Here is a 16,325-nt window from a genome sequence, read left to right on the forward strand (position 1 = left end):
CGGGTATTGAAAAACAAAAAGAGTGTTTTTTTTATTTTCATTTTAGAATACACAAATTAAAATACAAGGCGTTTTTCCTTTTCATGATCAAACAGGGATATACGAAATTTTAAAAATGCTTTGATTTTCATTTTATATTCAGAATAAGAAAAAGATCAAATCAGTAAGACACAGAAACGAAAAAACGTCCGTTTTTTTCATTTTCTGAGACCAGAAGTGGTCATCAGCAAGTGTTGAGCCGTTCAGAGTACGATGCGTAGACTGTACAGAATTTTTTTTCGGCGGTTTTCATGGTCGTGAGTTTTTGGGCTTGTTTTCTAAAGTGTAGTCACGTATTTGGGCTTGCTTTGCTGTCTGCATGAACTCCTCCCGATACTCTCCCAGCTCTCCACAACAAAGTGAAACCCACTAGTTTGTCCTTTTCCAGGACCCGTCCACTCCCCGTTTCTTGATTACCACTCCCGCCCACACTCACAATCATGCACAGCAGCGCATGAGGATGATTGCATGTCGTCCAAAAATTGTCATAGCACAGCAGGTCATCCTAAAAATGTCATAGTATAGCATGCCGTCCAAAACTAGTATAGCATGTCGTCCAAAAAATGTCATAGTTTAGCATGCCACTCTAAAAAGGTCTTAGTATAGCATGTCGTCCAAATAACATCATAATTTAGCAAGTCATCCAAAAAACGTCATAGTTTAGAAAGTTATCCGAAAAACATCATAGTATAGCATGTTGCTAAAAAAAAGTCATAGTATAGCACGTCGTCTAAAAAAACATAATATAGCATGTCTCCCAAAAAACATCATAGTTTAGCATGTCATCCAAAAACATCATGGTATAGCATGTGGCCCAAAAATCGTCATAGTTTAGGATGCCGTCCAAAAAAAGATGATAGACTAGCATGTCGCCCAAAAAACATCATAAGCATAGCATGTCGCTCTAAAAACGTCATAGTATAGCATGTCGCCCAAAAATTGTCATAGTTTAGAATGTCGTCCAAAAAACATCATATTGTACCCGACTTTCACATAATATTTATTGTCTCTGATTGTGAGACTAAGTTCCTTCACATTCTGGAACTTTACCTGCAGCAGCTGTAGGAATAAATAAAAATAAAATCTGTTCATTTCCACATCATGCCCATTTATTTATTCTTAATATCTCAGACTGAATGGTAGCTGTCAGTAAAAACAAATTCATCTGCTGGACTGCATTCCAAAATGGAAACATGGACAGAATTTAACACTCATATCCTTGGCAACACTAAAGTTTCTGCTTCTTACCAAAGTTCACAACACAAGTAAAGATTTTTTAATGTAAAACTTCGGGGATGACGGCTAACCACAAGTATTCTGATCAATACTTCATGATCAATATCAGGACAGATGTTACAACTCCAGCTGTTCCACCAGACTGCAGTTATTCACAGAGAAATTAAAACATCACATTCCTCAAAAAAAACTAAATGGGACTTTAATTAAATAAAGTGTTGGTGAATAAACAGTGTATTTAAATGAGGAGACGTGAGACTTCCACAGCATGGATCACCATCAACTGGATCTGCTGTTGATTCAGAGCTGAATGTCAGAATGAAGTGAGATAGAAAAGCTGCTTTGAGCTGCAACATTACGGTCTGACAATCCAACACCATCACACTTTTCATCTGCTTGTTTTGCTCCAACATGCTGTGAAGTTCAGTTTTTACCTGAATCAATACAGAGATTCTATTTCCAACCAGGACTGGAATAAAAATTAGAACGTTCTGAGGTTATTAATGCAACTAGATCCTTTCAGATGGAAGGATTTACTTCTAAGTTCTAATTCGAGTTTCAGTTGGAGCACTTTGCATTCACAAAGAAAAACAGCGATACCTTCGTAGCAACATTTAATAATCGGCTCAGTTTGTTCCTGAGCATCTGAACCTTAAATCCAGTGAGAGGACCATCCACAGAGAACTTCAAGACCTTCCATCGGCTGGACCAGATGTGGCATCATCTCCCTCTGAACATCTGGACGACAGGAGAAACGACAGAAATCAAACACAGATCACGGAAATACAATTTATTCACTTTCATCATTTTATAAAAGTAGCATGAACTTTATTAAAGCTGGACAACATCAGTAAATGTTTTTATCTCGTGTTGAAGTGAAATTTAAAGTCAATTTTAATGACAGTTCATCCTGAGAGGAGTGAGAATGGAGCTTTTCTTTCCTTTTTAGAATATTCCCTCAAAATATTCTGTTTGTTATTGGCTTCAGAAGCATTTTTCTTGACTTATTTATTTTTAGATACCTCAGATTGATGCACTTTGCTGGTTTGCAGATAATTTCATGTACAATAACAATCAAGATCTTCTATTCTAACATATTTTGCTAAAAAAACTGCAAACCTTCTCAATCATCTCTCAGTCTGCAAAATTCCAGCTGCGACAAAGAATTATCTGATGTAGTCATTATTAGAATCTTTACTGAACCAGACCTGGAATTGCAACCCGGTCTCACAAGGATTCGTGAAACTGTCACGTAAATTAATCTATGGTTACGTGCGCACCAACACGGTTTCTCATATTTTACGTGTTGCTCACAACGAAATTCAAACCAATGTTTTTCAAGCGGAGGACTTTTCATGCCACTCAGAACGTATTTCAAACGAATATTTTTTATGTAAAAGCGTTGCGAATCCAACGCTATATTTTGCATTACATCGTCCCATATATATAATGTGATGCCTTTATTTTTGCTGCAGGATTTGGGTATTTGAGATTAAAAAACGTTAGTGTTTGTTTGCAAACGGGTTTGATTTTTTTTCATATCTGAATCTTAATCACACCTGAATAGAACGTTTAATTAATCAAATATTCCTCGTGTGTCATGTTTCTCCTCGGTCAGATTTAAGCGAGTTACGTAGGGCATTTTGAATCGGTATATTATATTTTTAATGTAAAAGCATTGCGAATCCAACGCTATATTTTGCATTCGCAGGGGCCGGCAATTAGATGTGGCTTCGGGCCAAAATTTGTGTAAACATTATTCGGTCGTTTGACCGACGGGCCGGTGCGCTGGTATTTATTAAATAATTTTGATGAGTGAGTATCCGATGCCTGTATAGCTCAGCACGTTAAGCAGGTGACTCATGTACAAGAGCTGGTCTCGGACGCGGGTTCGATTACGGTCTGCTTTATTATAATATTTTGGAAGTTTTTCATACACAAATGCAGATTTTTAAACGGACTGCTGTAAAACTTTTTAACATGATTGAAGATATCAAACTCATGGACAACTCCTAACCCACTGGACATTCATGCGGACAGACTTCTGTTTCAATTTAAAAAAACAAAACAAAACAAAACGTGCAGCACTTCGGCACCTTTCTTCTTCGGTGGTGTCTGTGTAAAACAATGTCCAACATGCAAACAGCACACCTAGCGCCATGAAGCACAAAATGCAGGTGTAAATCAATGGGGTGCTGAACATAGTAGTATTCATAGCGGAAATAATAGATAATAATAATAATGATAGGTAATAGAATATTCTGAAATTAAGCTCGACTGTAGACAGGTATTTTGCAAACACTGTAAACACACACACACACACTAATATATGTTAGATAAGCAGATAATGGCAGTAAAGTCAATTATTTTAATAATTTGAAGAGACAATATATGATTACGCTATATATACATATATAAACAAAATACTGACTAATGAACACATTTCTGTATAAAACTATATATATATATATATATATATATATATATATATAAAATATCATTTTCTGACATATCTTTTTTAATATATATGTATGAATTATATTGATAGTCTATATGTGATTTATATAATAATTTTCTCTGATATATAACTTATCTATTACATATATATATATGTGTGTGTGTGTGTGTGTGTGTGTGTGTGTGTGTGTGTGTGTGTGTGTGTGTGTGTGTGTGTGTGTGTGTGTGTGTGTGTGTGTGTGTGTGAATGATGTTGATACTCCATCTATGATTTATATATATATTCATTTTCTCTGATATACAACTTCTATCTATTGTTTTATAGAAAAATATGTGTTCATTAGTCAGTATTTTGTTTATATATGTGTATATAGCGTAATCATATTGTCTCTTCAAATTATTAAAATAATTGATTTTGCTGCCATTATCTGCTTCTCTAACATATATTAGTGTGTGTGTGTTTACAGTGTTTGCAAAATACCTGTCTACAGTCGAGCTTAATATCAGAATATTCTATTACTGTTAATCCCACTATGAATATTAAAATACGCCGAACCATTTGTCCTGTATCATAGCTACATGTATGACGCTTGCAGCAAAAAAAATTAAAAAACGCGTGAAAATCAGTTTAATATTCAGAGTTAAGATGGATTAAATGCGCTGTCAAACAGCGCTGAGTGGAGCGGACCACTCACCCCCGGTGAGTCAGTATGTACAATTTCAGCCTCCTAGGTCAACAGGGGGCCAGATGGTACCTAATATTTGACTGAGTAGGTGTGTTCTCCATTCTCCAAACTTCAACATGGTACCATCTGGCCCCCTGTTGACCTAGGAGGCTGAAATTGTACATACCGACTCACCGGGGGCCCTAGTACTTGTGGTTAAGATTTCGTCCCGTTTGGGTAAAAAATGAGGGTGAGGGTCTAATTCCACTGGCAGAAGGCTCTCAGGGTTTAAAAATCTGACAAGACCTGATTTTCCAACATGAACACTTGGTCAGATTTTTCTACTGGGACCCTGGGGCTGATCTTTTAGTATGTTATACTAGGCTATATTTGGAGCTGAACTGTGCTGGTTTGGTGTCTCTGTGACCTTCCTGTGACCCCTGGCGCAGGGTCAAAGTTTGACATTTTTGGACTATGAAGCCCCACAAATCGGTCATTTTTGCATCAAATGAGCTGAAACTTTTAGGGGTGATTCAGGTGACCTTGGTGAACAATTGATTTGAAGCACAAGTCTCTAGGTCGTTCCTGGAGCTACTTCCGGTTTGGGAGGGGCTAGCAAAACAGTTCCAGTGGATTTAGATTTTAGATGTTTCAGAGGTACCAGATCCCAGGTTTCAGCTCTCTGAGTGTAACAGAAGTGAAATGAGAGCAAAAGAGGGACATTTATGAAAAAACGTGTTTTTTTGGCCCTCATTCCTTCTTCAGGGCCCCTGGAGGTCTGAAACGTGCATGAGCGTTCACATTAGCCTCTGTATATAGAACCTGTGCAGTTTGGTCCAAATTGGTTTAGGATTGTGCGAGATTTTGACCTTTTTAGCCCATTTTGAAGCATTTGGACATTAAAGGGTTAACCGTAGAGTAAGAAACAGGGCCATGATCGAGCCCCTTTTGAGTAAACTCTCTGAAAAAAAAATATGCAAGGTCAGGAGGTGGTCTACTAGGAGCGTGTACGATTTGGTGTCACTAGACCCAAAAATGACCGAGCAGGAATTTTTTTTACATGTCTGAAGGCCTCAGGCTGCATCACTGCTAGCAGGCCTCACTGCTGAAAAACGCGGGTTCCCGTGGGGCTAGACCCTTGAAAACAGATACAGTGCTTCATGTGACTGCTCTGAACAGTCCCACACAATATCAGACTTGAATTCCACTGGGAATGACTTTTATGATACTTGTTGCACAAAATGTCTCCTTCATTTGAAGTCTTCTTCCGCGAAGCTGTCGGGCTACTGAACAGGTCCGTGTAGACTCTGTTTTCATATCACCACCACCTCTCCCCCGCAAATACACATGCATGCACACATCCCCACATACACACACAAGCATACACACATTCATACACACACTGCACTACTGGACTAGGCTCTTTATTCATTTACCTACTAAATATTGCACAAACTGTTGGTTCACTGCACATATATCTATGTTGCAGATTTGTATATATTAGTGTGTCTCTTTATACTTATATTGTCTTTAGGAGAGTGTTTTTATATTTTTTTGATGGCTGATACTGGGACCAGGGTCAAATTTCATATTGTTTCATGTGCAAATAGTTAGTTTCAAGTTTATTTGTAAAAGGACAGCGTGCAGTTACATTAAAAAGATGGTTGCACCAGATTTAGCTTCAAGCTAATTTCCATCTGTAGTCCTTGGTCAATAAAAAACATTCATTATTTAAAACAACGCATATAAAACGCATTACCTTAATGCAAAACAAAATCAAAATCAATCTTAAAATATTTACAAATATGTATGCAACGTTGTTGGTTTATAGAACAATTATCAAAATGCAAAAGTATAACGAGGAAGACTGTTTTCAAACCAATTACAATATATTTAAAGTGCATTTAAATGACAAAAACAGAGTGCAAAAGTACAAAGTTAAAGTGCAGAGTTGTATGCGAAACAATAGTTTCGTAGATCCTAAAAGTGGTAGCTATCAGATGGTACCGACGAGGGTAGCATCTGATAGCTCTATACCAGATTGGTACTGTAAATACACACTGTACTATTTTTACACTGATAGTCTGGTAGTCTGGCAGCCATCAGATGGTATCCACGAGGGTATCATCTGATGGCCAAATACCCGTCTGGTATTATTAATGCGAACAGGACTGATGATCAAACAGCCAGTTTTTAACAGCCCGAGAAAAGCTGTGGAAATCTGCCATGTTCTTAAAATTATCAGGCAGCCCATTCCATTCCTTGATGGCTTTGTAAGAAAAGGCTGACTGAGAGAAGGCAGACTTTCTTTTGGGAATGTGGCAGTCACCCCTGGACGCCGACCTAAGCACTCTACTGGTTAGTTGAGAGCGTAGCTGTACATAGGTCTTTAGAGGGGGTGGTGCTGCGTCATGTAAGATTTTATGTACCAGGCGGATATATACCTGATCAGGTTGTCAAAGCTTAAAATTTTATATTTTTCCAATATGTTGCAATGGTGGTACCGCCGGGGCTTTTTATCTAGGATTTTCAAGGCCTGATTATGTAGTGCCCTAAGAGGGTTTAGAACTGTCAATTTAGCTTGAGACCATGATGACATACAATACAACATATGGGATATAATTATAGCATTGAAATAAGTTTTTGCAGCTTCCAGCGACAAAGAGCTCCTAATGTGCTGGAAGTTCACAATGTTAAATTTTAGAACCTGACAGATCTTTTTGACGTGCTTTTTAAAATTAATCGTACGATCCAATATAACACCTAAGTATTTTACTTCCTCTACGTTTTTGATCATGTGACTACCGGCATAGATATTTGGGGGGACATTTAGATTTTGCTTGTTGGAGAAATACATTGTAACGGTTTTATCTATGTTCAACGTAAGGCATGACTTTAAGCCATTCAAGTGCTTTTCCCATTGTCACTGAAAGCTTAGATGCGACAGAATTTGCATCAGAGCCGTGTGCAAAGAAAACCGTGTCATCAGCATACATCAAGACCTCCACATCATCACAGATGGAAGGTAGGTCATTGATGTACAGACTGAAGAGTAACGGCCCCAGAATAGACCCTTGGGGCACACCTGTAAAACAGGTTGTGAACGGCGAAGTTTTGTCATTTATTCTTACGATTTGCTAGATATGACTGAAACCAACTGATAGTGTTTGCGGAAAGGTTAAAATTTTGCAGTTTTTTCAGCAGCACAGAGTGGTTCACTGTATCGAATGCCTTACGAAGATCCAGGAAAATGGCCCCAACTACCCCTCCCTTATCAAGACTGGATTTGATCACCTCGAGGAAATAACATGCGGTGTCTGTAGAGTGTTTTGAACGAAAACCAAATTGCATGGGATGTAAAATATTGCTATTATCAAGGTGCTCAATCAGCTGTTCTGCAACAATTTTTTCAATAACTTTAGAGACCGCAGGCAGTATACTAATGGGTCTGTAGTTCTTAATATCCTTTCTGCGACCTGACTTGAAAATAGGTGTTACAATTGCTGTTTTAAGAGAGGAGGGAAAAACACCTTCGCTGAAAGACTGATTTGTTATATGCACAAGTGGTGCTGCTAAAACATCTTTATATTTCTTTACAAACAACGGGTCAAGTCCCCATGAATCCTTAACTCTGGAATTAGAGAGTGACAAAATAACTTTGCTGACCTTTTCTTCATTCACATATTCTAAATTTAGAACATCCAACAGAGAGGGAAGTGACCCTCTAGTAAAACCACAAGCTACAGACCCTACAGAGGCTGATAGTGATGTTGTTGGTGCCTCGATGTTAGAGGGACCACATAGCTCTGAGATGGAGGTGATAAAATACTCATTAAACATATTTGCAACCTTCAAGCTGTCCTTTACAGTTGTTTGTATAGCAGGAGCAGATGCTCCACTATTTTGAGAGTTTACATCAAGTTCAATGGTTCCTTTTCTAGTCTGCTCTTTCCCAGATAGTTTATCAATACATCTCCATATCAGTTTACTGTTCCCTTTGGCCTGTTGTATCATTTCTAGAAAAAAGTCAGCTTGTGCTTTTCTCAGCTGTCCTGTGACTTTGTTTCGTAGGCTTTTAAAGAGCAGCTGGTCAGTGTTGAGCCTAGATTTAAGATACCTTTTCAGGTGTGGAATGTGGAATGATACGACAATAAAGTGAACCCTTGAACCTTTGAACCTTGATTTAGTGACCCTTGACCCCTTCAAAAGTGTTTTCACTGCAGACTTGCTCCCAGAGCATTCAGCACCATAGACATAATAAAGAGTAGACGCCGCATCCACCGCTACTGCCTATTGGGGCTGATGAGTGGTGGGGCCGCCATCTTGGTCCGGTCATCCGCTCCACTCAGCGCTGTTTGACAGCGCATTTAATCCATCTTAACTCTGAATATTAAACTGATTTTCACGCGTTTTTAAATTTTTTTTGCTGCAAACGTCATACATGTAGCTATGATACAGGACAAATGGTTCGGCGTATTTTAATATTCATAGTGGGATTAACAGTAATAGAATATTCTGATATTAAGCTCAACTGTAGACAGGTATTTTGCAAACACTGTAAACACACACACACTAATATATGTTAGAGAAGCAGATAATGGCAGCAAAATCAATTATTTTAATAATTTGAAGAGACAATATATGATTACGCTATATACACATATATAAACAAAATACTGACTAATGAACACATATTTTCTATAAAATAATAGATAGAAGTTATATATCAGAGAAAATGAATACATATAAATCATAGATGGAGTATCAACATCATTCACACACACACACACATATATATATATATATATATATGTAATAGATAAGTTATATATCAGAGAAAATTATTATATAAATCACATATAGACTATCAATATAATTCATACATATATATTAAAAAAGATATGTCAGAAAATGATATTATATATATACCGTATATATAAATATATATATATATATATATATATATATATATATAGTTTTATACAGAAATATGTGTTCATTAGTCAGTATTTTGTTTATATATGTATATATAGCGTAATCATATATTGTCTCTTCAAATTATTAAAATAATTGACTTTACTGCCATTATCTGCTTCTCTAACATATATTAGTGTGTGTGTGTGTGTGTGTGTGTGTGTGTGTGTGTTTACAGTGTTTGCAAAATACCTGTCTACAGTCGAGCTTAATTTCAGAATATTCTATTACCTATCATTATTATTATTATCTATTATTTCCGCTATGAATATTACTATGTTCAGCACCCCATTGATTTACACCTGCATTTTGTGCTTCATGGCGCTAGGTGTGCTGTTTGCATGTTGGACATTGTTTTACACAGACACCACCGAAGAAGAAAGGTGCTGAAGTGCTGCACGTTTTGTTTTGTTTTGTTTTGTTTTTTTAAATTGAAACAGAAGTCTGTCCGCATGAATGTCCAATGGGTTAGGAGTTGTCCATGAGTTTGATATCTTCAATCATGTTAAAAAGTTTTACAGCAGTCCGTTTAGAAATCTGCATTTGTGTATGAAAAACTTCCAAAATATTATAATAAAGCAGACCAGAATCAACCCGCGTCCGAGACCAGCTCTTGTACATGAGTCACCTGCTTAACGTGCTGAGCTATAAAGGTATCGGATACCCACTCATCAAAATTATTTAATAAATACCAGCGCACCGGCCCGTCGGTCAAACGACCGAATAATGTTTACACAAATTTTGGCCCGAAGCCACATCTAATTGCCGGCCCCTGCGAATGCAAAATATAGCGTTGGATTCGCAATGCTTTTACATTAAAAATATACCGATTCAAAATGCCCTACGTAACTCGCTTAAATCTGACCGAGGAGAAACATGACACACGAGGAATATTTGATTAATTAAACGTTCTATTCAGGTGTGATTAAGATTCAGATATGAAAACAAAATCAAACCCCTTTGCAAACAAACAAACACTAACGTTTTTTAATCTCAAATACCCAAATCCTGCAGCAAAAATAAAGGCATCACATTATATATATGGGACGATGTAATGCAAAATATAGCGTTGGATTCGCAACGCTTTTACATAAAAAATATTCGTTTGAAATACGTTCTGAGTGGCATGAAAAGTCCTCCGCTTGAAATACATTGGTTTGAATTTCGTTGTGAGCAACACGTAAAATATGAGAAACCGTGTTGGTGCGCACGTAACCATAGATTAATTTACGTGACAGTTTCACGAATCCTTGTGAGACCGTGTTGGGAATTAATACAAATCTGTACATGGATATGATTTTCTCCGATGGGACCACGAAAACTGCATACAGTAAAGTAAATCTCTTCTGCATTGCACACATACTACACTTTTGTGTAACTCTGGATGTCAGAGTAAAGGCAGACAGATCCACCGATCAGCCACAACATTCTGACCATTGACAGCTGAAGACAACAGCATCCATCATCTTGTTCTAATGAAACGTTCTGCTGGGAAACCTTGACGTTCATGTGGATGTTTGACACGTACCACCACCGAAACACTGCAGGACACACAACCCCTCAGTCTGATTGAGCATCTATGAGATGGTCCAGGATCAGCCTGATCTAGGTAGGACCCGCTCTGCAACCCACAGGACATCCTCAGAGGTCCTGATGAACCACTGGGTCAGAGGAGTTTTAGCAGCATAAAGGGAACAACACAGTATTAGACAGGCGGTCATAATGTTATACTGTTATATTGTCATGCAGATTATATGATCGGTAAACGTTACCATCAATTATAACGTTCACATTGATCATCAATCCATCCATCCATCCTCTATACACCGCTTTATCCTCACTAGGGTCACGGGGCCACATTGATCAGGAAAAAAACAAACAAAAAACTATCAGTTCACTCAGAAACTGTGGGGTAAAATATGGAGGTATTTCAGGTGCAAAATGTTTCAGTGTTTCCCCTGGGTTGAAACGCCTGTGAGGTGGTGGGTCGCGCCAGAGGCGCGAAGCAACTGGGGGGGTCCGGGGGCAAAATTTTGAAAATCAAGATGCAAAATGGGGCATTCTGGCACAATTTGGAGCACATTTTGTTGCATCTGTAGCCATTTCCAAAAACTAAATTAAATAAAATTTTCATGTTTCTTTTCTAAAAATTAGTGATAGGGAGAAAATATAAACAGACAAATAGACAAATATAAACTCACCTGTCCTTGCGATCAAAACATGTCAACTAGTCCAGTCTATTATATTCTGGTCAGATTTCCACAAGCCATTCCAAAATGCCACATCAGTTCTTATTACAAATTTGAAAAAGACGACAAAGGACTTGAATCTGGAATCAAGTGGTGACTTTTACTTTTTTTCTAAAAGCAACTACATGTTAGGTACCAAATTCCCACTTCATTTTTATTTATAATAAAAAGGTTGTCATGACCTTCATTTTACTTAAAAATGTGAAAGAAAACTTCAACTCTGGGTTAACAACTGGTTTTCTGAAGGAGTTAGTTCTGTTTTCAAAACTGTTACCTTTTTGAACACAGAACTAGAATTTGAACACAGAATTTGTTTTGCCATTGAATGATATAATTTCGGGCACTCTATAAATCATTTTATCAAAAGAAACTAGGAACTTTATATTCCGTTGAAATCATTTGTCTCGTTCGTGAGAACTGGTTTTGTCGTGCCTAAATGTTTTAACGGGAGCCATTTTTGCAGTCACTGTCAATTCGTATCGCCGCGGACAACAAAACAGTAAGCAAACTCGGTAAAGGAAGCGAGATCGATGCCTACACTGCGTTGCTCACTTTATTTTGATGACATGCGATAGTTTTGATACTTAATTTGACATATGTCTGTGATACACACCTGCTTTTAGCCCCGAGAAACGAAACGATGGAGCGCTGCCGCTTCTTGACGGCCATGCTCGTTGTTCGCCAATCGGAACGACCGACATTTGAAACACGAACTCGCGGGATGTCATACGAGAACTGAGTGTTACCGACCAATGGGGATGTGCCTTGCTGTCTTCACTCACGGCGAGAAAAGGCTGCCATTCTGACTTGTTGATTTCAGCGGCGAATATACCGGACTCATGTGTCAATGCTTTCTAATATTTGGCATTACTTTTTTTTTGGTGCGGACCAGTGAGGCGGCAATGTCGGCAAAATTGTAATGAGGCGGTGGCCTACACCAGCGAGGCGGCCCGCCTCGTCGGTCATATAGGAGGGGAAACACTGTGTTTGAGCACCTGTAACATCGAATTTGTAGTTGTGTACATTGAATTTGTATGTGTATCAGCAAATATGATTTCCCACACTCTATGAGTTGTGTACTTGTAAAATAATTTCTTGTATGTGTCGATTTTTTTTCTTCCCACAAATACAACACAAAAATACACATTCACAAAACCGTAATTACAGGTGCACAAATCATATTTACAGGTGCACAAATCCTCCTCTACAAGTCACATATTTCAACACTGACACGCTCACATTTTGCACCTATTGTTGCAGCACACTAAGTGCAAAACATACTTGTGCACCTGTATTGTACAAAGTGAAGTTGAAGTGAGAATTTGAATATGTGCAAATGTGTGTATAAATTCTACGCTCTGAGATCGACAGACTTTTCGGCCAGTCAGAGAGACGCTTTGCCCGCCCAGCCAATCAGAGGCTTTTATTCAATCCGAGGTCGCTTTACCGACTTCCCGGTGTGGAATTTCACGATGGAGAGAGTGTAGGCAGTTCTTGTTTTGGACGGCTGGTCTGCTCTAATCTCTATAATGCGCATTTCCCAATGACTCAAACAACTTATCCATTCCTCTTAGTACATTGAAATCAAAGCCTACACTCTCTCCATCGTGAAATTCCACACCCGGAAGTCGGTAAAGCGACCTCGGATGGAATAAAAACCTCCGATTGGCTGGGCGGGCAAAGCGTCTCTCTGACTGGCCGAAAAGTCTGTCGATCTCAGAGCATAGAATTTATACACAGATCGGATCGTTTTGTAGCTTTGCACCAAATATTTCAGCGGGACCGGAAGTACGATTTCTGATTTGCACCTGCAGAAAACCGAATGTGTGACTCGTGGGGAGGATTCGAGTGGTTGGAAGTAGCAATGTGTGTTCGTGTGTTAGAGGACACAGCTATTTTCGTGGTAAATTATGTCACATACTTATTGCACAAGTTCACATTCAGATTTGCACATATTCAAATTCTCACCTCAGCTTCACTTCGTACAATACAGGTGCACAAGTATGTTTTGCACTTAGTGTGCTGCAACAATAGGTGCAAAATGTGAGCGTGTCAGTGTTGAAATATGCGACTTGGAGACAAGGATTTGTGCACCTGTAATTACGATTTTGTGAATGTGTATTTTTGTGTTGTGTTTGTGGGAAGAAAAAAAAAAATCGACACATACAAGAAATTATTTTTATTTAAGTACACAACTCATAGTGTGGGAAATCATATTTGCTGATACACATACAAATTCAATGTACACAACTACAAATTCGATGTTGCAGGTGTTCAAACATTTTGCACCTGAAATACCTCCATAGTTAAACCTCAAAACACAGACCTCAACAGCAGTTTGTTTCAAAGCAGAACGCCAGCCGGTTTTCACTGAAGAAGCTTTCAGAGCAACAATTAAATGAAAGTTTTGTTCTCATTAATTTCAGTCAGCCAAAATAATGCATGCACACACCAGTAAAAGATTTTTTTTTAAATAAATATTTCATTTGTATCAGTACTTTCATCAAATCACCATAACTCTGTGTCCTGTTGTACCATGTTTTCCCAACAGATGGCATTACCCTCATGAATGGAGCATCAGCGGGTGACGTCTACAACAGTGGTTCTCAACCCTGTTCCTCAGGACCCACTGTCCTGCATGTTTTAGGTGCTTCCCTGCTCCAACACACCTGATTCAAATGATCAGCTCGTCATCAGGCTTCTGCAGAGGCTTGATGACGAGCTGATCATTTGAATCAGGTGTGTTGGAGCAGGGAAGCATCTAAAACATGCAGGACAGTGGGTCCTGAGGAACAAGGTTGAGAACCACTGGTCTACAACACAACAGAAATGTCTGGAAGCCAGTGGCCTCCACTTTGAGCACCTCTTGTAATTGTAGAGGCCAAAGATAACCTTTATTAATCTTGAGATGTCTGAATTAATTTGGTATTGAAATATTTATGCAAGTTTTACTTTTCCTGATATGTCTAAACATTATTTTGACCGACTCTGTATGATGGGTTTCTGACAGGTCACCAGTCAACATCTTTTCATAATAATGACAAACATACCTGCATTCTACAGGAGGGATTTTCCTCACGTGCAGGTAAAGATGTGTGAGGAGCTTAGAGATGACAGGAGCAGGAGTCATCCTCACTAATTCAGCTTCCACCTAGAAACAGAAAGACCACAAACAAACACACTGATAGCCTCTGAAATGTTCAACCTCACAGCTGCTTCTAAATTCTGCTGAAAGCACTGACACACATTCTCTTACGAGGTTGTGTAAAAAGCAGCCTGTCCTCTGAGCTACTGAGAAATCTTCCCGAACAAAGTTTCGACGTGTCAATCGGCTCAACAAAAACTAAAGCCTCAGTCAGAGATAACAGGTATCGCAAATTATAAACAATTTTCTTTGTGAACTCAGATTTTTGCTTCATCCTCACATAAAAAGGGAAGTTGAACTCGTCAGATGCCTGAATATGAAGGGCTTGTGCAGTTCTAGATCCAAAAGTAAGATGATTTAACTCATGTTTTACTACAAATATACGCAATAATTATTAAATACAATGGCTGGTTGTTAGTTTACTCACTATTATTGTCACTTTATATACTGGATTGAACTTGAGCAGTGGAAGAGAGAAGGAATTTAATGAAATTATGGAGATTCAGAGAGGTAATGTTGCACAATGTTAAGTTCAGAGCAGTTTAATTCAAACCAGCTGAATGTTAAACTTCAGTGCAGCTGAACGGGTTTTAGCTAACCTTAAAGTGAAATAACTTTTTTCAAAGCTAAAATACACAGCAGAGAAATACAGATTGAGAAGTTCATTCTAATCATGAGAGAGAGCTGAGGCAGCAACTTACACGGGTGTTCAACGGTAAGTTAGCCACCAGTGTAAATTAGCCCGCTAGCTAACTTAGCCGCTTAGCTAGCTAACGCGTCTGGATCACCTGCTCAAACAAGACAAAACACAACTCTTCACAAGTCGCTGACTTAACGTACAACAAAAAAAAACGATACTGGTGAGAAGCATTTATCTTCTTACCGTGTCTTACTCCAAAAACAAGGTCAACAGCAGCCAGAGATGCTACCAGACAAGCTGACCATAGATATATACAGAAGATTAGATATGCATTACCCACAATTCCAAGGGGCAGCCTCAGACTAAACTAATCCAGCCGCTCACACGAAAACTAAAGCAAATAGAAATGTCAAACCACCGTGGGGTGGTCAGGTTTCCCTGGGAGATTGTGTCACACATGGAAATGCCTCCAAAAAATATGTGAACACCATGAGTGAGGCCAACATCCGGTCAGTTGACTATATATACCGCTGGACTGCATTAGGAAAATTTAGAGGTCGGCGTGATCTATTGCAGGTGAAGTTCTGCTACCACACCAGCATACATTATCACTGAAATAAAGTGCCAGTGGGCCAATTCATGTCACAAGGGAATTGGACAAACACTGGCCAACTCTGGGCTGTACGGAGAATGGCCAGCTCCCAGCCCGGAGGAGTAGGTGGCTGGCGGAAACGGGGAACTTCACATTGTAATAGGTGTCACGCCTGTGAGGTATGCATACTCACCACCCTCTAAACATCCCTTTTTTTTTTTTTTTTAAAATCATTTTATTAGTTCTTTATTTTATTTATTCTTTTTTAAAATCAATATTTACTTATCCGGAAACATCCAGCGGTTCTGACTGTTTCTGAAATGGAGCT

General features: G+C 38.6%; 1 long non-coding RNA gene across 2 annotated transcripts in view; it reads right to left on the bottom strand.

Annotated features, from left to right (window-relative positions):
• Positions 1-16,201, bottom strand: part of LOC127537685 (uncharacterized) — a 28,729-nt gene extending 12,528 nt beyond the window's left edge. The window contains exons 1-5 of one of the 2 annotated variants that reach the window (XR_007947478.1): positions 15,649-16,201; positions 14,671-14,771; positions 11,144-11,211; positions 10,900-11,032; positions 1,876-2,013 (exon numbers count right to left, since the gene is read on the bottom strand). This is a non-coding gene — a long non-coding RNA (uncharacterized LOC127537685). Of the gene's footprint in view, positions 1-1,126; positions 2,014-10,899; positions 11,033-11,143; positions 11,212-14,670; positions 14,772-15,648 lie in introns of those variants that run through there. The other variant, XR_007947477.1, reaches the window with a different exon arrangement.
• Positions 16,202-16,325: the final 124 nt, after the last annotated feature.

This window comes from Acanthochromis polyacanthus, chromosome 16 (genome assembly GCF_021347895.1).
Source record: "Acanthochromis polyacanthus isolate Apoly-LR-REF ecotype Palm Island chromosome 16, KAUST_Apoly_ChrSc, whole genome shotgun sequence".
Classification (NCBI taxonomy): Eukaryota; Metazoa; Chordata; class Actinopteri; family Pomacentridae; genus Acanthochromis; species Acanthochromis polyacanthus.